Here is a 24,675-nt window from a genome sequence, read left to right as displayed (position 1 = left end):
TATTTTATGTTAGAAAATCCCAGTCTGTGTAATTTCTGTTGTGACTTCATGATCTGCTATTCACAGGATGTCATCCTCTTGCTTTGGTGGAGTGACAAAAGCAAAAGAGGACAAGAATTAAACCAAATAGAAGGAGAGCAGAACTATTTAGGGAAAAATTAGAAGAAAGCATAGGCCAGTCTAAAGATCAGGGCATGTCAGCCATTAGCAAGTAAAGCAGCACCGGAGGAGCAGATCAGCGGGTCAGAGCAGTTGATGCTGAGGGTGTCCTTTAGTGAGGTATTAAAGACTCAAAAAGGATAGAGAGACAGCTGAATTTTGCTAACTAAGGAACTAATTTCTCAAACAGCATGACCCAGAGAAGAGTTTGCCTGTGATACCTATCACCTTACTCATGCAGGGGTTCTAAGTTCAAATCCTGTGAGGCAGAGGTGTGACCGAGCCTCCACATGCCCTGGGTATCAGATGTGAGGACAGCACTGCCTGCAGGCCCATCTCCACCAGTTCCTCAAGCCAGCTCCTTTGTTTCCTTAGTTCCTGCTAGAGGTGTTCCAGACAGGAATGCACTGCTCCAATTCTGCTGAGTTTCATACAAAACCCTTTCAAAATTCTTTTAGTTTGAAAAACAAATCGAAGAGCCTAACGTCCAGTACAACCTAAATGAGGCTCACTTCTGACTTTTGTTTGGCTGGCTGAACTGTACACTGACACAATCCCTCAAACATGGTGTCAAACCCTCTTAGAGCAAGGCTAGTACTCTCTGTTGTACGCTCACCCTCATTTCTATTCATGGAGGTAAGTTCACACTCCAGTGAAACGAACAGCACTGGTTGTTCTTCTCTGCTTGCTTCAGGAGGCTGTGACTTGCCTATTGTGCATCTGTACTGAGATAGACTGAGAAGGTTCAGCTTTTGACAAGGTCTGCAGAGAACCTTTCCTCTCAGCAGAAACCCAGATCAGCTCTATTTAGAAATATGTAGATGAATCACTGTAAAAGCTGTATAAACAAAAGCATTCTTCCTGCTGATTTCAGGCAGGACAACTTAGAAACATATTTCTGTAGGAATTTAAATCTTCAGTTATTTCTGGAATTCTGACTGCACTGCCAATTAAATTTGTAATTCAATAAATAGTGATTTTTTTATATTAATTAAAGGCTACAAGTCACTTACTTTGTATCCCCAGTCTAAAGAGTTGCACAAAAACATTTGTTTTGGATGTCTTTGAAGCTTGTTTTCCAAGATAAGCAATCAACAGTTAACAAACATGAATGGCATTTTTAAACAGAATTTAAGATGAGAAAATAAATAGATTTGTTTTAAGGGGGGGGGGGGGGGGGGGGGGAAGTGGGGAAAGGCCTGTACATGGACAGGAAAGTCCCTGCTTTAACTAAATATGGTAATTAAAATAACAAGCACAATCCTGGCAATAGAGCATTTATTACAAAAAAGAAGGAAAACATTTCACCATCTCGTCTGGAGCAGGCAAGGTAACATAATTCTACCTCTATTTTGCAGATGAAAACTATAATGCACAAGTCAGCAATATTCAAATTCAAAAATTCAGATAGAACCATAAAAGCCCAAGTGGACACCCAGAATAGCCTGGATCCTTATCTTGGGTGGAGTTTACCTGACTGTGCCACTGCTTAAGATTAGTGACAGTGACAGAGACCCTTGGGGAGAAAGGCTTTCACGATAACCATGGGGAAGGACCAGTAACTCCACTGGTTCCCAGTTCATGAGCATACCCTGGCACAACATTTACCGCCTATTCAGCCAACCTGACATCTCCCAAAACCTTGACATATGATCACAGGCATGAGGGGAAGGTGCTGACGTAAACACATGTCCCCCAAAGACTAGAGTACCACCAAATTCTTTCACATAAATAACTGACAGCTATCAGGAGTTATATGAAATACTCTAGGACCTAGAAATATGTATTAAACTTAAGGAAATACAAAACTTAACTGTCTTTACAACAATAATGTATTTAATGTGATTTCAAAGACTGTGGATGCCATTTCTGTCTCTCCCACAAAAGTCATGTCTCATTTATTACAGATTACATGTTGAAGTTTATCTGATAGTGGTCCAGTATCTCTGATGACTTTGTTTCAAGGAAAGACCAAAATATCTTCAGATTACTGTCACTGTGGCCATGAACACTGCAAATTATATTATATTTATATAAATATAAAATTATATGTATTTCCTAAATGACACCTAAAAGACAGGTCTGAGTGCCTGCATTTATAAAGACACAGTGGCAGTGCTGGGTTCTTCTGCCATGGCATCCTGTCCTCCATGGCAGGCAAAAACGGAGTTTTAGCAAAAAGCACAAGAAACAGCAGCACACAGAGATGTTCTTCTCTCTGAAGAGATAGATAGACATTCCCAGCCTGCTGTGATTTGCTTCTCAGAAACACCTTCAGATAGCAACTGTATTTAGTTTCATAGAGACTCCAAGAACCTGTCCAGTCTCTCTTTGAGCCTGTATAATCTCACAGCCCTCACAAATGCTTTGACTGAACTTGGAAAACGTACATAAATGAAGGATGTGAGTCAAACATGGTGTTCATATCATGCACTGTTGGTGTTCAACATGGGTAGATGCAGCTCTTGTGACAAGAAGAAGGGAATCATCTTCAGGTCTGCTTTTCAGGTGGACACCTCAACAGAGAAGCTATCTCTGTAATAGAACAATGCTCCAAGTCTTTTCTGACTCCCCTGGTGCCTTCATGTTTACCACAGAATGATTCTGAAGGCTTTGTCACATTTAGTTAAATGCATGTGTGCAAGAAAGATTTTAATTTATAGTAATTATAATTCAGAGGTTAAAAAATTAAATGATAATATATCAAAAAGTACATTTTTAAGTTATCCATTCTGTTTTAACAAATCATTTTTAAGACAAAGAGAAGGACTCACTTTGTTTTAAACTTACTTGTTATTTTGTCCTCTTTTATATTCTTGGATTTTTCTTCTGAGTTCAGTGAGCTTAAAAGTGCTTTTACAGAGCAAGTGTTTAACATGTGTTGACCATGCAACCAACAGGGTAAGGTCCACAGAAGAAAATTATTTAAAGCTCCATAAATCAGAAGAGAATTTACAACATTCTGCTCTGTTTTCTGGGAATAGTTTGAATGTAAGACAACAAATATATATTAGAATAAAAAACATATTTTAATATATTACAACTGAAAATCTACTGTATTCTTGCAGAGAGATTAGTCCACTAATTCACTGTCTCTGCAGCATCATGGGAGTCCTAAATTCAGATGTTATATGTAGTAGTTACGTGATGTTTTCCACAAGCTGATTGTTTGGATGAAAAGGAGTAGGGAAATTAGGAAAAGTATTTCATAGCATGCTTGCAAAAACTTTAGCTTCCCAGTCAGAAATAAAGGTTCCAGACTCGTTGCAGACTGTCAGAAACTCTTTCTTATTTGAATGCATGTAAAGGACATACCTGCATTCTGATGGGATTTTAAGACACTCATAAAGAATATTTCTTGTACGGACATGATAAACTGAAACACAATATGAAAATTAAAAGTCTGCTGAAGCAACACAGAAAAGCTGTAGTTAAAATTGTTATTGCATTGGCACCTGAAAGCTTGATCAGAAGTTAAACCCTAAACTCTAAACCCTAAACCTAAAGATAAGCATGTTTGCAATGTGAGCAAAATATAACTGTGGCATCAGGTTAGGAGCATGTTGGAGAGATACATCGTTTTTCTCTTGCAGGTGTTAAAAATCAAAATAATATCTTACTTCCAACACTTTCCTTTGGAAATCTGTCACGAGCCAGTGTCACATTTTTTACAAGTTAATTTATTATTCGTTTTGCAATCACTTGCTGCATGCCATATGCAGTGTTCTGTGAAACAAGCCGATTACAAAGCCCTGAAATAAACTCATACCCATGTTCAGCCAATAAAATAAAATAAAATTCTTATGCTCTGTCCACTTTAAAGCAAGGTTTGGAAAGGACACCTGGGGTATGGTGAACCTGGAACTCCACAAGACATCAGAGGACTTTAAAGCATACATCCAGCACTTCCAGATGGAAAGGTCTAATGCTTTGTTTCTGAGATATCTTACAGATATCATCCAAGTCCTCAGAGATCATACTGCACACTGCAAAAGCAATGCCCAATAGAGCATGACTGGCTGGTTGTATTCAAAAGAAAATTGAATATGAGGTCAACAGTGGAGATGAGAATCTATGACATCAATGTGTGTGGAGCTTATACAATGCCTGCACCACTCCTGGCTCCTGTCTGCCCCTGACCATTATATTAATTATGTCTGTTCATGTAAAACATTGTGTTTGGTTTACAAAGGGTAATGAATTCTCATTAAACCTCAGCCTAGTGCTCCTTCCCCTCCCTCTTGCTAGAACAGGCTGCAGACCTGAAGCACCAGAAATGCACTGGTCACTCCAATACCAAGATGAAAAATAATTTTCCAAAACAGGAGGAGGATGGTGGAAACACAAGCACAACCTATCAGCTACAACACAGCAAAGATGACAACGTAAGTGACATGGCTCCAGAGGACAGAGACATCATGAGGCAGCTGCCCTGAAATCTCTGCTTCAAAGTGGGCTGAGAGGAGCTGATTGGGAAAAGGAAAATGCCTTGTGACTTGGCAGTTGCACTTCATAACTTCATGTATGCTCCAGAGTGCCTGCTCGTTTGCCAAAAATCCATCTAAGAAAAAAGACCATGCTGGCTATTTTCCATTCACGATGATCTGTCCTCTGACGGGTATCTGTTGTGGGGAAAGGGATGGCTGATGGGCTGTGAGGGCCATGTAAGGAGCGAATTGTGCAAACAGTACATGTGGGAAAGGACAAAGGAAAACTGTGCTGTGAGCTTGGGGACACACTGGTCACTGCCCATCCTGCATTAAAAGCAGCAGAGGCTGTGTTCATACAGAAGTGAATCATTTGCATAATCTCATGTTAAATTAAGCATGAACATAACTTCAAGCACTGTAAGATGTTAGTGTAATGTCTATACTTGTAACGAGTGCGGTTGTAATGAGTTTAGGAGACAGGAATAATTTTTCAGGTGAATTTATTATTTTACCTGTCATATTTCCTCTGTTTGAACATTTTGCCAAGCAAAGCATCTGAGGGTGTCTGGTGCTGCTCTTTGATGATGTGTGGGTTACTGCATTATTTTAAAGACCAGAGACATTAAAATGAAAATGCCTGCATTATGCAGAAGAACGTGATATCTCTTTGGGGGAAATACCTGTAGAATCTGGAATCCTTTTGCCTTGTCATATGGTGATCTTTGCTCCAGTTAAGAAGCAACTGACTAGACATGTAATCATATCATTTTAAATTTCCTTTTTGTTTCCTTTTTGTTTGCTTTTTTTTTTTTTTTTCCTTTTCATTAAAAGTCTTCTATAAAAACTTGTTGGCACATCTTTTTAGTCTGTAGCGCATACCATTGCTAATGAGGACAACTGTGGTAGGCTGTAAATAGAGAATCCCATTTAGAACATAAATGCTAACAGACTGGCTCTTCCTCCCTCAAAACCACAGAGCAGGACTGGACCCCAAAAACTCTGCCACTTCCATTGATTCATCTCCAAGTGGCTTTGCATGGATAGCAATAAACATGACAGCAGTGGATGGGGAAGAAAGTATGCATATTAAATGAAGCGGCTGCTCTCAACACACCACAAGCCAGAGCAGGCATGCTTTTGGCTGGCAGCTTTTCTCCCGAGGAACTAGACTCTCTCAGGTTTCTCTTTGTCATGTCTAAGTGCCATGTCAGCAGCCTCCCCTTTACCCATGGCAATGGAGCTGCACCTTTCCAGAGTTGCAGCATTCTTTTGTGATCCCAAAGAGACGTCTGCTGATGTGCCAAACTGACAATGGATCTGATGTTTCGTTCACCTTTCTTGCAACTTTCAGGAGACAGAATTGGGTTACTGCAAAAGTGTTTCCGGGGTAATGTTATGAATTTGAATATTTGTTAGAGCACACAGGACATGTTGAAAAATACGCCACTATCAAAAAGGGGGGTATAGACTATATGGATCCTTGTGAAAACCACCTACAGGAGACAAAAAAAAAAAAAAAAAAAAAAAAAAATTAGACTGAGGATTCTTATTCTTGAACAGAAAATTAGGTGGATCTGCACTGATGAGCTAAAAAGTTAAAAGCCATTTTTAACAGACTGATCTGACCACCTGAATAAAGAATCCTATTTAATTTAGATTATCTGAATTTTCAGCGTTTAAAACTAAACACTTTTGCAGACATAAGACTTAAAACAGGGTCTGAAATAAGGACCTTCTATTCTTCCAGTTAATTCAAAGAGGAATAATCTCAGGTATGAAGGAGCAATGGTTTCAGTGAGCTGATAGTTTTATATTTTTTAGCAAGGCACTATTCATTACTTTCACAGCACAGCTGGCAATATTTCCCTAAAAAAAAAAAAAAAAAAAAAAAAAATGATATTGAAGAAAATATAACTGTTTTCTGTTTGATAGCAATGGATGTTCTAGCTCTAAGTTGCTTAGGAAATGATGTTTTACCTTGTATTGTAGATATAACATGAAATAACTGTGGGTTACTTTTTAAATGTTACTGTTTCTGCGTTTGTCAGCAGCAATGACTTGCATGTTCTTCATCAAAACTTTTTACAGTTCTGTAATTTTTGTAGTTTTCACTTTAATGGGCTAAAGGTTTCTGTATCTTTTAAGGTGTTTTTTGTTTTTGTTTTTGTTTTGGTTTTGGTTTTGGTTTGGTTTGGTTTGTTTTTTTCCCCCTTTATTCCTATGCCTGATGAAAATTCAGTTATTTTACAGCAGTAAGAAGGTAGGTAACATTTTCTCCATTGTTAAAATGTTCTTTCATAAAAATAATTTAAAATCTATAATATTTTTTGTGTTTGGTGTCTTCTTCTGTAAATTGCTTTCTTTATATAAGAGAGATGCAGGAGGAGTGCATATGAAGCCCAAACCAGGAAACAAAACCAGTGAATTTAGAAAGTAGGTACATCTATGTCATAATCTTTGATCTGAAGTCATTTCATTTCCCTGCTCTGTCACAGATCTCTTCAGCAACCTGAACAAAGGCTGTCCATCTCTTTGAGCCTGAATTTCCCTATCATTATAAATGAGCAATAGTCCTTCCCTGCCTAAAGGGATATCATTTATACACTACATACTAGAAGAGGTCAAGTACTATATTTATGAAGACTGTGCAAGCACTTAAGAAAATGAAAGTACTTTGAATGCTTAGAATTACTGTACCAACTTCCCCTGCATAAAAAGAAAGTATGCCTTGAACGTACTACCCTGCAGTGCAAAAGGATAATACCCCTCAGGATACTTTTTCATTGCATGAAATAGCTCTATACTGAATAGCTCTATACTAGTCTACTGAAGACTTTCTTTCCAAATTAAATAATGTCAATACCAAAAACCAAGTTAATGTTTTTTATTTAATTGTTTCTTGTTACATTTACTATTTGAAATTAAATCCCTCAGGAAATCAGAAAGAAAAGGTTGATAGAAATGTATAGAGTCTCTTTCATTATATGTAGAGATGATTCCATTAGTAAACCCGGATTCTAAGACATTGTCAGTTATGAATGGACAAATTGTGACACTTTCAAGAGTGTTTGTTAGACATTCCATGAAAATATCCTGTATTTAAACTGTCTCTAGTTGATTATATGCAGAAACTGCAACACTGAAATGGATGATTATTTTTAGAGGTCTTGACTTCAGAATATCAGTTTCTTTTTTGCTTCTGAAAAATCATTAACAAATTCATGAATTTCACTTAATATTTGCAGAGTTTGGGCTTTTTTTAAGAACATATACTTTTGAATTGTCATTCTGCTAACCCGCAGAGGGTTTGGATCTCCATCAGGAGACACAGCTTTAAAAGATACTCAAGATACTTTGATCTCCATTGTAAAGGACAGCTATAAAAGCTATTCTAATCATTATTCCTGATTAAATAAGTGATCTTGAAATAGATTTTGTGATGGTGCTACTCAAACAGGAAAGAGTATCAGTTTAAGTGCAATTTGGGGCAAGCTAAAATTTTGTTTTGATTCTAAGAATGTGAAGTTCTTAAATTTCAGGGAAAAAATAGATCAAAAATAACTTCTTCACTGACTCTTCTGTCACTTTTACAAGATTTGTAAGGCTATTTTGAAGAAGTTGCAAGAAAAGATGGCTTTACTACTCCTCTCATATTCACTAACAAAAAAAAAAAAAAAAAAAAAAAAGAAAGGTAAGCAAGCAGGAAAATAGACAGTAATAGAGACACACAGAGCTTGGGGAAGAGGCTGACAGTCTACCATGTATTTTCAGGCCAGATTCATCACCACAGCATATATGATGCAAGTCACTGGTACAACAATTTTCCAGCTGGCAGTGGCCACCAGTTCAGGGTGTGGGATTTCACTGCATATGATAAAATTTACCTACTGCTGATTTCCTTACTCATTTTTTTTTCTGAACTGCACATATTTGTGCCTGTGTGACTCCTTTTGGTGGCCTATTTCCACGTCTACTGCATTCAAATGCCTTAATTTACAATGGAACAAGATAACAAGCCAATATAGGATCATGCAATTATTGTAGTTTCACTAGCAGTTAATGTAGTCTCACTAGCACTTGCTCATATTACAAGAAATTTAAGAGATCTTATTCAAGATTGTTAAAACTTGGTAAGTAGATTACTCTTCCTTTTAAAATACATTTAATGGGAAAGGCCACGAGTAGACCAGAAAGCTAGCTCCATTCTGCAGGTAGGTACTGGTTTTACTTAAAAACTTGTGTAAATATTTTCTTAACAAAACTATGTTTCCAATTAATTGTAATCAAATAAACACCTCAGGCCAAAAATGAAATGTTGCTGCCAAAGTTTTCATAAGCATCTGCAGTTACCATAAAATGCTCAGGCTTTCACACTTCTCTGACCCCTTGCAGGTCTGCCTCATTACAGGTGCCTGAACACCCCCCGAAAATGAGGCTGCATTTAGCTACACAGGTGAATACAAATGTAGTCACCCCAACCAGTACATCCTAGGCCTAATACTCAGGGTGCTCTGATTATCTGCTAAGCCCATAAAATTGCAGTTCACAGCATTTTCTTTCTGGTACAAAATTAGAAGAATTCATTTTAGCTTGAATTTCACGTGTATCAAGTTAACACTAAAACCTTCTGGCAGACTGAAACTTAATAAAATGTCACTGTACTTTCTTCACACAGGGAAGCATCATGAACTATTAAAATCCCACACCCCTCCCCACTTCCTCCCCCCCCCAAAAAAAAAAAAAAAAAAAAAGTGGAGGGAGACAAATAATAATGGTAGTTTTGTGTACTGGTACTAAGATGTGAATGAAAATATATGAGTATTTCCTGTGTATAGTCGGAATTGGAATACCGGAGGCATCTTCCTCCAGAAAGTAACAGCTGTAAGTTGTTTTAGATCTTGGAGGAATGAACTGAAATTCTTCCATTAAAGTCTAAAGAAAATGTTAACATTTTTTAAATGTTCTGGCTAACTTAAGATGTGTTACTTAGCTGTTTCTCCTCCACAAACATCATTCTCTGAGTGTCAGAAACCATGTCCCAACTATCAGAACCAGAAAGCTTCAACAACTGTTCAGTCACAAGCTCTTTTCACAATTGCCTGCTTCCTTTTACCTAGAGATATAAATTACTTGGAAAGCTGTGGCTATTTTGTAGAGCTGAAGCAATGCTTGGATATAAATATGCTCTCAGCAACCAGATATGGTATTAAAACAACTAAAAAATGGTTGAGTTTTCCTCCATTATTGTTAACCACCAAAACACAGCTCTTACTGTTGAAGACTGAAGACACAGATTTTAAAGCAGTTACAGCTGACCCTGTGAAACAGTGAAAGTTATTTCACACTGATCACTCCTAATGGATACACAGAAGAACTAAACATAGTAGAAGTTACCTTTTCTCCTCTATTTAAAAGTGAAATATTCTTCACCATTAGAGCTGTCAGAACTTCCTAGCACGTGGGACAAGACAGCTGCTGGAGATACAGGATTTGAGAAAGTGAGCAAATGCAGTGGGGGTAAGTCCCCAGACCACGAAGTTACTCTGTTGAAGAATTTATTGAATACTTGAACTCTCAGGAGAGTAAGGGAATGGTGGAAGTGCTGGAAGTGGTCATGTAGAGCCAGACTGTACCAGAATATTGGGTGGTGCTTAAGGAAAAGGACTGAACCAGTGTTTAAATTCTATGGAAAGATCTATCTGAGGTTAAGACCTGGAATAAATGCGTGGAAAACTATTATCCAATTACTTGTTCTCCCAGGCAAAGTGATGAAATCCTGCAAACTTGCCTCTGTTACGTACTGAAACCATAGGGTCTATGTCAACACTAGTATTGCATGAAGTACGTGTGTGATACTGACATTTATTTACTTGTTCTGAGCCAAGTCCCTCACACCATTCCTCATACATAAAAACACATGCAATCCTAACAATAATTGGATGTATTTACACAATTTAGAAATCTTTGTCTTAAAACACCCAAGAGACCAACTGAAACTGTTTGAATTTATGTATGTGTGTGTGTGTATATGTATGTATAATATATAAAATTTCTAAACCTTCAACTGATCTTGCTTGATTAAAAACAATTAGGTTGTGCAATCATTTGGCTCCATTGCTTTTGAAATACTGGGCTACATGAGGGGCAGAATAATTTTAAGCTCTAACTGGTCAAATGAAGGAACCTCTTTTGCTGTTACAAGAGCACCTTCTACTGCCTGGGTAATGGCATTGTGTTAGGAATGTTAAATCTTACAAAGGCAGGTCCCTCAGAACATTAAGTCTCACCAGAGCCTTCATAAGAAGTTTTAAAGTACGATTGCATGTACAATGCTACTAAGGAAATTATGTAGATTTCAATCTGAAACTTGCATTTTTAGAAATAAAGATTCTTGGAGTTTCAGTTCAAAATCTCATATATTTTCATGTTTATACACTTATCCACACAGATGTTTTTTCCCAATTTGAATATGTCATGGATTGTACTTATGTTGAATTTCTTGGTACCGTTTCAGTTCACGAAGCATGGCTGTTTGTACTATTTGTAATTTGCAGGGGTGGAGAATCACATAGCCCACAAACCACCTATTAATAAAGCATCATTTTTAATTACAATATGTTTCCAATATTTACACATATGTATTTTATGTTCTCAAGGAACAACAGTGTTCTGCCAATCTGTGCATTAAAAGAACACTAAAAGTTGTTTACAACCATCAGATACACTTTGCCTTTATAGATTCATCTGCCAAGGAATACTGGAGCTTTTTCTTCCTTTTCTTTTTTTTTTTTTTCTATTTTTGTTCTGTGTCTTTTTGACAAATCTGCCCAAGCTGATACTAAGAATCCTCACCTAAATGTCTTTTTCAGGGCAAAAAAATAGCCATTCAAAATCTGTTATTAAGGATTACATTAATTAATTCAATTGCAATAAAACACCAGAAAGAAATATTGACCTTAATAAACCTCATGGACACTAAAAACGATGATTCAGCAATTGAATACAAAACAATAGGCTACAGAAGTCATCCATTAAATCACTCAGTGGTGACAATCTTTTGTGTCTTGCAAAATATTTGTGCACACCATGCTATTTACAGCTTTTCCTTGAATTAGTTACCTGTTTCTCCATTAATATCAGGAACAACTGCCACTAAAGAGTACTGTAGACTCTTGTGCTAATGGTTGGCACTCTCGCTGTTCCCTTAATTACCATTAGAGAGGTTGTATCCTCTTCAAGATCTATTCACACTTTCTACTGAACCTCCTAACTCAAATCTCATCCTGATGTATTTCCGTTCCTGCTCTTGATATTCCCTCTGCAAGGTCTCTCACACACACAAAGCAGTTTCACCACGTACACCCACGTTACCCTTGTAATTAATTCCTTCAGTGTCCCTTCACCCATGCAGAGAGACCTCTTCCCAGGGAAGGCTAGTTTCACCTCCTCAGGGGGCCTTAGGGGATGACTTTCTAAGTCTGCAGTCTTTACGGATCATCTTCTTGAAATTAAACATCCAGTTACAGGAAATAATACTTTTAAAGACACCAAATTCCAAATAGTTCTTCAAAACAAAACAAAACAAAACAAAACAAAACAAAAAAAACACTCAATTTCAAACTCCCCTCTCTGCCAACTTATATGTAGATAACGTGTTGGGGTTTTTTTTGTTTTTTTGTTTGTTTGTTTGTTTGTTTGCTTTTTTGTTTGTTTTTTAAGGATAAATGTAAGGAAACTTGGAAAATCTAATCCAGAACTGTGTTTCAAATGGTTCCTATTTCAGACATGCTATGGAAAAAATAGCATACATGAATACTGTAGTACACATGGCCACCAATGGATGAATAAAGAAAAGAGATTTTTGTTTTCTTTGAATACCAGCTTGGGACTGGCATTGCAATAATACTGTGTGATTATGGTTTTATTCTGTCATTTTTTGATGTTAAGCTTCCAGGTGCTCTTCCATGAATATTGTCTTTAATGCTTTGCATAAACATTTAGAGGTTATGGTACTGTTTGATTAGGATGCAATAAGATAGCTTTGTATATACATTACTGTCACCCCATTGCACAAACAGTTCACCATTGCACTTAAGCACTAAATGAGAAGACTGATTAAATATTTGTCAGAGATGAATATTCAGAACAAAACTTAGCACCTCATTTTTGCATAATATTTTCCCTGATCAAAATTCAGCCCAGTTTAGCTGTTCTCCCTTTTCTAAGAGTGTCTGGATAATATCAAATGGTTGCACTTAGGCTAATTCTGCTCTTGTGTGAGGGAATTCATTTTGACATCATGCTAGACTTGGCATAGTTTTCGGGTACATACCACTGGGGACAGGTGGAATTTCAATAATAACTCTTGTCTCCTTGGTTGTGTTATAAATCTAACCTGTGGAATCCAAGCAGATGAAGCAAAAGTGTGCTGAGGTAAACTGTATTTTATAGAGAATGAACTTTTTTTATTGAGTGTATACCTTAAATCCTATAGGTAACATTAGTTTAACCACTTTTTATGTTGTGAATCATACAGAACAGTGATTTGTTTTTATAACACTTCTTTCTTTTGCCAGCTTCTCAAATTATTTTGTAAGGGCCCGGATATAACAAGAATTTTATAGAACTTTTGTGGAATAAAAAATTCAAGGCATTACTGCAGTTTGTTTATTTCTTTAAAATGAACTATAGTATAAAGCTACTTACACTGCACTTAAAATATTTCCCCCATATGCTCTTAATAAGCAGTGCTGCTGCACTGTGCTGGTATGAAATGGATGAGGGTGACCATCTGGGGCCATTTCTCACACAAAGGGAAATGGCTGAATAATTTAATCATTTAACATGACTGCTACAATTAGCCAAGATGTAACATAGTCATATAATTACTCCAAATATAGACTTTTTGAGAATTCGAAGAGCTTGGCTGGCTGTTTATAAAAATAGTTTTATTCCCCCCTCCCACAAGCAGTTTAGCAATAAGGGCTCGCGTCCGCTCCGCTGTCTATTTTTGCCCATGTGTTTGTGCATTGTGTGTTGACAACTGTAGCATGTTTGTACTACAAACTGTGCTTTGAATGAGGCCTTAAATCTGTTCAAGTTTCCTAATGTGAAAGGAATGTTGGCATAGCTAGAGAGAAAAAGAATCCCTTTTAGAACTCTTCCTGCATGGAGAAAGAAACTTTTTTTCTCCACAGTAAATGTGATTTGAATAGAACAGAAGGACTAATTGTTTTTCTCTTGTTCTGGCACATATGTTGTGAATCGGGTGTGACCATATTTAACTGCAGCATTTATTCAAATTGGTAGCAAGTAATTAAGCGCTACATAATAGTTGTATTTGCAAAGGAGCTTTTGTACAGTCCTTGCTGTAGATTTTAACACGTAACCTTTGAGTAAAATGCTTTTCAGTGTTTATTTATTTAAAGACAATATATTTAAATATATATTTATATGTAATCCTGAACAGATAACTCAAAGGTAGGTAATGTAAGTGACAGACATGATAACGAACTTTGATTGCAAGGAGTAATTTCTTTTCTTGGTGTCTTTGGTGAAGACAATAAGGAGTCAGACTTAGATTCAAATGAAAGATACTTAGAGTAGGCATTCTGAAAAGAGCTTTCTAATTTTAAGGACAACGTGAAAGTGTAATAGATTGCCTATTATTTGCCTTGTAATAGATTGCCTGTAATAGATTACTGAGTCTACATCATTGATATTTTAAGGACACACCACATAGGTATCTGTCAAGAACAACCATGATGCTGTTGATTCTGTTGTAGATGAGGGAATGGACTGCCTAATCCCCTCATATTGATGGAAGTGATTATCGTAGGTTTAATGGTTTAGATTATAGTAGGTTTAAGGATCTTTGCTACTGCTTCACCAGAAAATGAGTCAGGCCCTTGTACAGGCCCTAATGCTACAGGCCTCTCCAAGACTGTGTCAAATACTCCACACATCTTTGGATGTCTTCAGCAGGATGTGCAACCCTCCCCTTATTTCTCCCTCCCCACTCTACAGCTCCCATACACCAACATTTGCAGACGGTCATCCAGAGAGAGCCCAAAGCTGCCCTTCCCTGTGCCAGAGCTGCAATAGTCCTCCTCCCCCACCATCAGAAGGGAAAGGCTGGTTTAGGTATTCTGGATGGATGCTGCTCAGGCAGGCAATTTTGGGCGTCAGAAAACTACAGTTCCTTTCATCACTTGTAGGTATGGGAAGATGAGAAGATGTATTAGCAATGTCTCTTCATGTTTGTCCTGTTCTTATGCTCTTGTCCAGGCGTCTCCTCTTGTACCTAGCCAGAGACAGGGATTTGATCCAGTGAGTTGGTGGTGCCTTCAGACAAAGTGGGGGCATCTTACTGGATAGCTGTGCCATGCTACTGCCCATCCAGTCCAATGCATGGCCTGATCTTACTGGCTATCAGGGTGGTGCTGACCACCACGGGCTGCCTCTCCAGGGATAACATGCAGCTAGCTAACTGCAGCACCTGCTGGCAGCTGCTTCCCACCCATCTCCCCACAGCAGTGGAGGAGACAGCATGGTGGGCCCAGGGCCCCACAGGCAGTGACAGCCCATCATTGATGGCCCAAAAAATCAAGGGAAGACATAACCCTTGCCAGGACTCATCCAAGGATTGCCTGCTGAAACCAGGAATGATAGCAAGCCTGCACATGGACTGCTGTGCTCCTGCAAGCCTCCAGTCCTTCAGAGCCAAGGGGTGAGCTCAGTGTCATGCTGAGTCTCCATGGAGGGCCTGGGGCAAAGATATCCAGGGGCAGGCCTGCACCCCTGCTGTGCTTGGCACTGAAGGTGGATGGCCATGTAACTTGTGCTTTTGGGAATGCAGGTGGTAGTGGAGAAGAGCATTGCCATGACTGGCTGCCCTTCCTCAGCTGATGACCACTGAACACTCAAAGACCCTTCAGCCCGAGCATGTCTTTCACATGCCTTAGGCAGGAATGGAGCTGCACTTCACTTCTGGGCATGGCACCATTCCCCTAGCCATCACCCAGAGCATTCAGGGCAAGGAGGAGGCCTCAGCGCAGCATCTGCAAAGAGATATCTGGTAGGGCCACATCAGCTCGGTCCTTCCCAGGGGGCTATTTCTAAAGGCAAGCGAGTCTTTGCAGCCAGACTTGCGATGTGCATCACTTCTCCAGAGCTATAAGCCCAATGCCCCAACTACTCCATAACCCTCAAGCACTCCCCTCCCACCCCATCACCTTAGCAAGTGAAAGGTACAAAATGTACAGAAATATGCACATTTCCCAGGAGCACTGGCACAGGACAGTAGTGGACATGAGCAGGGAGCGGGAATCCTGGAGGATCTCCCAAATGGATGCAGCCTACACCCCAGCTTATGGTATCCCCATCAAGGTCTGGCATGATGCTGATGAGAAGCTTCCAGTTTAGATTCCTCTAAAGTGATGCCCTTCACACAGACTGAAACTTCTCCACAAGCTGCATCAATGCATGGTAAAATGGAGGCAATCAGGTCATTGTAAAAACACACTACAGTTCCAGAATAAATTGCTAGTATTAACGCAGCTTTAACACTCAGATGTCAGGTGAGATTCTCTTTTATTCCTTTGTATCTTCTTTCCTGCCATATTTTTGCTTTCTTGTTCTGTGAATTCCTCACAGCAAAGAATAATAAACAAGACTATAATAGGGAGAATATGAAATCTATCTGTACTGTTTGGAGCAGGCTTTCAGAAGCAGTAAAACATCACCAGTAACAAAGAAGAAAAATATCAACATGAAGATCTTCAGACTAACTACTGCTAGTGCAGGGATATCCATTACCTTTATGGCAGGTTTTTGGTGACTTTTTATAATTTACATATGTATATGTACACACATAAATAGTAACTTATATACAAACACTCTCTTCTTCCTTTAAAATTCTTCTCTTCCTTATAATTTGCATTATGCAATTTAACTACACTAAAATAAAACTAAGGTTATGAAATGAAGCATTCAAAAGTTAAGGTATATAAAATTTAATTTCATTTAGGTGATTTTAATTCAATGTCCTAACACTATGTATTATATTTTTGTTGTCTAATTGCAAGATCATTTACTGTATTTTCTCGTGGGAAAATATATTGGATTGTTTGTTTTTTAGTCTATTAAAACCACAGTTATTCTATCTTCTGCATCTTCTTCCTTTAATGTACTTTTAATAAACTTCATCAAATTGCTGCCATTAATGCATAATTACATGAATCAGTCCTTAAGTCCTTTGTAAGTAAGGACTTTGGAAAATCTCAGTTGGCACTGAGCTACTTCTGTCAGTAATAAATGTATCGATGTTGCATGTATTTAATAACCAAAGCTCTTCATTCGTATATTCCTTTTATGCAAGGAGGAAAGAAAGAAATCTTTGTTGTGATACCAAAAGTATATAGTACATCGTCTGCTTGTCTAAATAGCTCTTCATTTCTATAAGTCTTTTCAAGCTAGCTGCTAGTAATTAATGACCAAATATTTGAGTACGTTTGCTTCAGATATGGGATGTTGGGACAGAGATGGAAAAGTATTGAAAAGGTGACAAGACATGCATAATTTTGACTTTTAGAGAAGTCATTAACATTTATTGTCTGTATCACTGACATTTCTAAAAATGTCATTCATATTATAATGTCAGTGTGACATCAGAAAAAAAATACTTGAATAAAAAAAATAGATAAGCTTTATATTAGTGAAATGTCATGAGGCCAAAGAAGATATGGAGAAAAAAGCATTTCTGTTTATGTTATGGAACAGATGAGACAACTAGGTTTTGCTACTTGCACATTTCAGTCTCCCTGGAAGAAAATCTGCATCTTATCTGGTGATCCACTATGTGCATCAAGCTGTTTGGTATACTGCAATGGTGCTGCAGTTTATTTGAGATGGAGTGTATCTATTTGTCTATTTCTTTGTTCATTCATCCACTCACTCCTCCTTTTTTTTCCAGCAGTCAGGCTGTCTGACTTCTGCAGATCTTCTGCTTTTTGTCCCTTGTTACAGCAACCAGCTGCCACATAGCTGACCCACCAGCATCCACTGCTGTCCTCGGAAAACACATCCTTAGTAGAATCCATCTCTTTTTCTGAACATCTTGCCACTGACGGAAGATTTTTATCCTTACCTCATCAGGTCACAGGGCCTGCAGATATAAACTCTGTCAGTTCTTGATCTTTTCCCTTCTTTCTTCCACTCTATTACAAGGCACCACATTTGCATTAAAATCAGACTTTTGACTAACTTCTGAAGTTCTTCTCGTTTTATCTCGGTAAAGTTCTCCTAGACCTTGAGAAAAGTCATATGGTTTTAAGTTGTGTATTATGAAAACATGGAAGGGAAACTTTTAATAAAATGTTAACTTTGGATGCAGCTTACGTTGCATGCAAATAGTTCAAAGGAAGGGTTTATAAAGTTATATATAGTGTGTGAAGAAATATGACTTCTCCTCCTCATTAAAAAATGTTTTTGCTGTAACAACAGTCCTTATAAAGTAACTGCATTTTGATGCTTTTGCTTCTCTTGGGAAAACCACTCCTTTGCTTGTTAAGTCCACATCTGCACAGAGCCAGAAACTGCAGTGGAAATAAAACATTTAGTAGCTGGTTTATTTCTATTCCTAGTTTTGTTTTTTTGTTTTGGTTTGGTTTGGTTTTGCTTTTTCCTTTCAGACTGGCAGACCTAGGAGTCCTGGGAAGACATTGAAATCAATTGCTTATGGGGAAAAAAATGTCTTTCAAAGGTTATCTTTCTAGGTGTACCACTGTTCTCCAAGGCTTCTCATCTAGTTTTCTTTAGCCAGAACGCTGCTGGTAGGCAATGCATGGCCTAGTTAGGTAGACAAATGAAACAAGAAAGGCAAAAAGAATGAAATATATTGTAAGTCGATGTGCAATTACAAATTGAATAAGATTCTGTCTCCTTTGCAAAACCCTTTACAAACATATCAGTAATACCTAAGGGTTAAGAACACAGGTGTTTGTTGTTGTTGTTTTTCTAATTCCAATGGGTGTCTCATTGGCTCTAAGTGCAGAGTAGGTAGCTTCAAAAGGCCTGCAGGGAGCCCATAACTCTCCCAGCTGCAGTGGCCCTTGGCACACCTGGCCCCTGACTGCTACCAGATGGATTCATCCTCAGTCAGCTGACTGCAGAATTTGTTTTTTTCCTGCTCCTCCTGCCACAGAGAAATTTGTAGATAGAGAACAAACCTCCCTCCCCAGGTATGACTTCTTACTGTGGCATTAGCAGCAGGATAAATTTTGTGTTTATCTTTACCTGCCACACTGCGTTGCACCCAGTTATCTATTTACAAGTTATTTCAGCAGGAGACACACAGCCTGGGGCTACTGCACTTCTTTGCCAATTACATCTCTGTGCCAGTGGCAGAAGGATGCAGTGGCAGGGACTGTGCTTGGGCATCCTGGGCTTGTGACACCAGGCTTGTGACACCATCGGGCCCAACCATGTCACCTCTGCCATGGGAGCAGTGCATTCGTTTCTTGGGGGAAAAGGAAGCCCAGCTAGATCCAAAACTAACAGGAAAGCTTTTGACGTCATGAAGTATTTATGTCTTCAATTTCAGTCACAGTACTGGTTTTTGGTTTTGCTTGTTTCTTTGTTTTTCCAGAACCACCTATTCAAGAAGCTCTAGAAAGGAATGTTGTATCACTTTCTTTTTTTTTCCTCCTTCCTATTTGTTACTAAACCTGGAACTCTGATGTTCTTTGTGCTAGGAAAGGCAGCTCAGTTTTTCACATTGTCATCAGGAACATGATCCTTAGCACAGAAAGAAAGGGCAAAATGGTCTTCAGGAATGAACACTCACATCAGCATTAACTAGAAAAAAAAAAATCTAATCTTCCACTTATAACTACATATGGGGATATTTGTAAGGTCTTAGACAAATCACATCTTCTCTCTGCCTCAAATATCTCCATCTATAAACTGTAGCTAAGTGCAGGAATTAACTATGTGACAGGTGGACAGGGAAAAATAACTGAGGAGCAAATACCTGAATTCCTTCTTACTCATTTTATACGTTTATAAATGCATTGTTTTGTTTTGCAGTATTTCCAGTGAAAGAAGAATGAATGGTACTTTGAAGAATTACATCAAGGTCAAATATTGTATTTGGCCTTTAAAAACAAACTTGATCGCTGTTTTAGAAATGCCTGAACTAGACAGTCGATGCCAAATACTACATTTTTCATGTTCGGCAGTATTCTTCAATAATTGCTCCAGGACTCATACAGAGAAAACAGCACACAATGAATGCAAGGTTCTTATTAATACTTTGACCGAAGTAATATGATTTGCCATTCTCCTTCTTAGAAGTTTGGAAGCTGTTTTTGCATTGTTTTCTGCTGTAAGAGTTCTGTGAGTGAAATACCACTTACATATTTGCCACGGTTCCTGAGGTTTACACGTGGGCTATCTAAGTAATAACTATCAAGGTGCAGTAAATTTCCTGAGGATTAATGACTGGCTGGGAGGAGATGAAGGTCAGCAGCACAGCCAAGGATCATTAACCCAAGCTGGTCATTAATCTCAAGAATTTATCTCATACCAAGGTCAGTATTGTTATTTTAAGCTGTAAATGAAAAAAATGTGGCCAAGTGGATTTTTATTTGATAGTTTTAACTGTAATGTCTAGCATATTTTAGAAGAATTAATTATAGTCAGGTGAATTAGGTAATCAGACCACCAGCCCATCTTTCAGAGTTTGATTAGTCTTGGTTTCTTTAATATATGTACTGAGCTATGACAGGCAGAAAGGATTTATAACATTTTTTCTTAGATGTGCAATTGTTGTAGACCTATTAAATAGTGAGCTTGCGTATGTATCCATTTACAGGTTTTGTTTCCCATCCCTAATTTTATCTCACAGAGCTTATTAATATGTCTCAACATTGTTTGATTAAACATCTGTTAAGTTTATTACAGTTTTGAAAGTGATGTTTCAAAACACTATTCTTTGTAAAGTGAGGGTATTATAGATAACTACAGAGTGCCTATAATTTAGGGAACATTTACTTCAAGATGTGCACTATTCCCTTTAGGTGAAAAACTTGATGACAATTTTGATGTATAACTACTATTCACATTTGCATTTATGGCAGTCTAGAATTTAAATTAACACTGCCATTTTTGTATCATTTTCTGTACCACTTCTGTAGATACTCTGCTAATTTGTATGTCTGTGTGCATTTGGGGGGCACTTAGAAGTCTTTAAATTCTCCACAATTAGGTAGGATGCAGCCATCAGCTCTGTTGTTGGCCTGCTTCAGGACTGCAAACTTCCCCATGCTTTCTGAAAATACGTCTCCAAAAAGCAGATGCTACCAGGCCTTGTCTTTAGGCAACAAAGGTACCCTAGGAGATCAAATGTGCCTAAATACCTCTCTCCTGGCATATTCGGAATTATTAACAATATAGGTGGCAGTTGAAGAAAACACAAAGACTCCGCAAAAAAAGAAAATAAATCATCGTTTATCTTACACCATACAAAAAAATACATGGATCTTTCTAAAGCAAATAACTTCCCTGTTTCAATGTGGAGTTTGCCAAGTGCTTTAAAACTTTTCCTCTTGCTAGAAAATGTGTCCCTGTAAGTTCCTTCTCAACTTCTCAGCCTTTGCAGTTTTAAATCCCCACTCTTATTTTCCTCTTCTCTCCCAGCTGGAGATTCCCTGTTGAAAGGGACCAAATGGGGCTTTGAGTTTAGTCCCTCAAGTTTACAAGCAACTGTGCAACAGGCACAGACCTGCAGAGCTTTGACTACATTTGCCCCAGTGCACCATAGACCACAAAATGCTTTCCAACATTTCGTACAAATGTTAGCTCCACAGTGAAAGACCAAAGCCAAGGTGTAGCATGCTACACAAAGAATAGGAATAACAAGGATCAGTTGTAGCCATTTGTCTTGCTTGGCTACATCCTGTTTCCAGATGAGGTCAATATGCAATGCTTTAGAGCATGGCTTACCAGCCAGGTACCTTGAAGATTTTTAATACAATTCTAAATCACCTCATTTATTCTTACTGACATATGTTATGTCTCTACTTGTAACATATTTTTAGCATTTCCTTTAAAATATATTAACAGGTGTGCACGTGGAAAAAAAAAATGGACAGCTTAAGGAGACTGTTGTTGCTGGACAAAGACCCAGTTTGAGTGCAGTCCAACGAAAATGTTACATTATGTAGCCTTATGACACCCCCCCCCCCCAAAAAAAAAAAAAAAAAAAAAAAAAAAATCCTCATATCTCACATTTTGACTGCAGATCAGGCTCTTTCAGCCAGAAAGAAGCTAATCTTCAGGCTCCTTCCCACTTTCTATATTAGTTTCTTCTTTCTGTCTTTTTTTTCTCCTTTTACTTCTCCTTAAAAAATAAAAATAAGAATAATTAAAAAAGGAAATGTGTTTAAATAAATTTAAGGTTAATTGAAAACCTGCAAAATCCATGAAATACAGGATTGTGTTATAATGCATGAAGTGTTAGCAGATGTTTGTTTCTGTAGAAAGCTATTGCAAGTGTGGAGTCAAATCCATAGTCCTTAGCATTAAGTTAGAATATTTTAGTGGCAGTCTTGTCTTGATTGTCTCGTGCTGTGATGAAGTCCTTCATTATGGGCTAAATTCTGATTCTATTTTTTTGACTGAACATTTTGTGACTTCACAAATAATTCTACTAAAATAGCCTTATACAAAGACCTATGACCTTATTTTCTATGATGTATACTCAATCATCTACAGTATGTACAGCTATAGAGACAACATATTTTGCACATTAATGTTTTGTTTTTTTTTCCTATGGTCTGTCAAGATGCTTTATTTGCATAACCCTCGTGAAAATCTTTCCTCTGATGTGCCTGATGAAATGTTCTATCTAGTACCTATTAAGCTTGCAACAACACTCAGAATTTTGGTAGACAGCTGCCTAAACTCCCCATTTTGAACCATTAGTGTAATGGAGTCATTATGAAAGACATTTCAAGGTTGTTTTGAAATGAAAATCCTTTTTAATCTCTCTTTATTAGATTTTCATATTAAAATACACACAGGGAAAACTGCCACCCAAAATGTAATTACATGCAGATTTTGTTTTGTTTCATAACAGTCGCGCTGACTATCTGAACACATTACATTGTCCAGAAAATAATATGGATAAGACTGTGCTGGCAAAATGTTCATGATACATCCAAACAAAAAGATAAAAAGAAAAATAACATTTAGAAATGCAAGAATTGCAGCCTGTTAATCTAAGATTGGTTACAATGTAATCAGTACCAGCAGTATCAGCCAGAGGAAGGTACAATCTTCTACAGGGTGGGTATTTTTCCTGATGTTTTAACAAGTGTGTTGTATAATAAAGGACACTCAAGCAAGTTTTTAGGTGACAGCTAACTGGGGGGACCAGTTCTGTGCTCGAAGGATGAAAAACAATGGCCACAGGTTGAAACAAGAGAGGCTTGAGCTGGGTATAAAGGAAAAAAGCTTCCACCCTGAGGAGAGTCAGGCAGTGGAGCAGTTTGACAGTGAGGTTGTCCAGGCTCCATCTTCAGAGGGTTTCAAGTCTGGCCTGGTGAACACCCTGAGCAGCCTGGTCTGCTTCCAGAGCTGGGTCGGCTCAGGGCAGTAGGTGGGACCAGAGATCTCCTCCCCACTAAAGTCACTCCTTCACCTGGTAATTAAGTCAAAAGCCTTTTACAGAAAGAGCAAGATTAAAAAATATCACCTCAAACTTTCTCACAATGTTTGAATATCCTTTGGATAACCAAGAATAACTTAGGATAACTAAGATAACTCAGTTCAAATTAAACCACCTTGCTCAGTGAGTTTTTTCCAATGTTCCTGGTGCAACCTCCTTCGTTGAATCAACAGAAAATGTTCTTTTTCTATAAACAATTCTCAGTAGTCATTCTTAATGTAGAATAACCCCATCAGAATTAAAGCCAAGTGCATAATTGTGCTTATTTTTTTAATAACCTGACTGTTTAATATATCTTATTCTAAATAACCATTTGTGGATGGCTGCAAGCCTTGAAGCAAAAGGGTTGGTGTTTTAAATACCTGTTCCTTAAATTGCTTCAAACTGTTGGCTTCAAGTACATATTTTGAAAATTAGCTCTATTATTTAATTATATGCTGTGGAAAAAAAAAAGTCTTTCTTACTTGTGAGTTTTATGTGTTCTTGAGAACTCGCTTAAAGTTCCTATTTCTTCAGTCTGTGCTATGTATTTTCAGCATTCAGTTTTATAAGCTTCAATCACATCTTATTCTTACTCTTCCCTTCTCAAGCATCCTAATATATTCTCCAGAAAGTCAGTTCTTCCCTAGTTTCAACAGCTTTCTATCAACCATTTATGAGCTGTTTTAAAAAAAATACACGTTATATGTGTATAGATATACATCACATAACAAAGCTGTATATATAATAGTATACATACTATATATGTGTTCATATATTTAAACACCAATATATAACAGTATTACAATATTTCTGATTTTTTTCTTTCCTATTATAACCTAAGGTATTTTTATGCACATATATTAGCTTTGTTAAATGCTAATCTCTTGTATTTGTTAAACAGATTTTCACTGATTTCTCTATGACAGCAACTGATCTGAAGAGTGACAACTGATTCATTCTGAAATGTGCTCGCTGAATATGTAGTCTAAAGATTCTTTTCTATTGTATACAGCCTTGGAAGAAATAACCTTCTAGCAGGTATGATTTTCTCCTGTGTCACATTGTTCCCTGCAGATGTACACATTTCATTAATAATGTAATTTTTTTTAAAGTCTGTTTTATGTATGCATACATTCACGCATTCAAAATTGCTATTTCTTTGGTAAATTCCTTGCCTACTGAGCATGACTGTGTTACAGTTTTGCTATTTGCAAGAGATGCTAAATGAACCTCTTAATTTTCCTGTAGGTGATGATTCCAGATAAAAATGTACTAGGAATACAAGTTGCTTTTTAAACTACCATGATTACTGCTGACGGACTAACATGGGGGCTAGAGTAATCCATGTTATTATTAACTGTTTTAAAAGAACTC

This window comes from Aythya fuligula, chromosome 1 (assembly GCF_009819795.1).
Source record: "Aythya fuligula isolate bAytFul2 chromosome 1, bAytFul2.pri, whole genome shotgun sequence".
In the NCBI taxonomy this organism is placed as follows: domain Eukaryota; kingdom Metazoa; phylum Chordata; class Aves; order Anseriformes; family Anatidae; genus Aythya; species Aythya fuligula.
Note: the sequence above shows the minus strand (reverse complement) of the source record.